Source organism: Acyrthosiphon pisum, chromosome A1, assembly GCF_005508785.2.
Source record: "Acyrthosiphon pisum isolate AL4f chromosome A1, pea_aphid_22Mar2018_4r6ur, whole genome shotgun sequence".
Taxonomy (NCBI): domain Eukaryota; kingdom Metazoa; phylum Arthropoda; class Insecta; order Hemiptera; family Aphididae; genus Acyrthosiphon; species Acyrthosiphon pisum.
In genome coordinates this window covers 134631267-134632424 of record NC_042494.1, presented here as the reverse complement: position 1 = coordinate 134632424, position 1158 = coordinate 134631267, and positions in this window count along the sequence as shown.

Sequence of the window (1158 nt, the reverse complement as noted above, 5' to 3'; positions counted from 1 at the left end):
GATGACAAAGCTAAACATTTTTATAAAAAAATTTCATAACTGTATCTTTCCATTCAAATCCTCTCATTAAGAACTTATCATTCCCCACCAAGACGACTCAAACGTAAATGGTGCAGAGATTAAATACTTTAAATATAAAAAAAAAAAAACTACTCATAAAATTAAATCACACAAGATTTAAACCAAGTCGAAAGTGTCATAAGTGGGTGGCTTCTTTCCCAAAATTATATGAATCATGTTATTTGTTTCCCTCTTATCGCACATACCTATACTCATTATGCCTTAGATATATAAAAAAAAAAATAAAAAGTTTTTTTAAGAGGTTAATTCACTCTAATTTTTAAGCTTTTTAAACATAAATTTGCACATGTGAGACGGTGACAACACATGCGGGTATCACACCCTCTTAATTTAAAAAAAATTCGCATCATCAAGTTAAACATTTTTGAAATTTTTTGTTTTATTTTTTTATACATAATATTAATACTTAAATAAAAATAATCCAATACTATAACAATACAATCATTTCTGGAATGTATTTTCTTGATTAACAATTTTTTAAATAAATATATATTATAGTAGATTAGATACACATAATATTATATGATCTTAAATTTCTATTTGATATAAAAAAATTAATATTTGTTAAATTATTAATTGTGATGTATAGAGATTTAAATATTTAATAATATAAGTAAAATAAGTATAGACCATAGATATATACAACAACTAGATAGCCGTCTCCTTCTTTGTTATATTGTTATATTGTTATTTCTATTGTTATATTCTGTGCTTCTTGTCATGGAAGTCAGCCGCCATTTACAAAGCAGGCAATGTTTACAAAATAATATTATCATGCTATATATGTATAGATAAATATATATGTATATAAATAAATGTAAGCATTGCCTGCTTTATAGATGGTGGCCGATTTCAACATTTGTCAAAACTGTAGTATAAAGACGGCTATCTAGTTGTTGTATAAATCTATGGTATGGACAATGTACATTACGATAAAATTGTTTATTATAATAATTTAGGAAATTAGAAAGAACGCAGTACTTTTTATGTGATCCGCATACTAATTAAAAAAAAGTATATTAACTTTTAACTTATCGAGTTAAATGTATGATTTGTTAACTGTTAACTTATCGATCT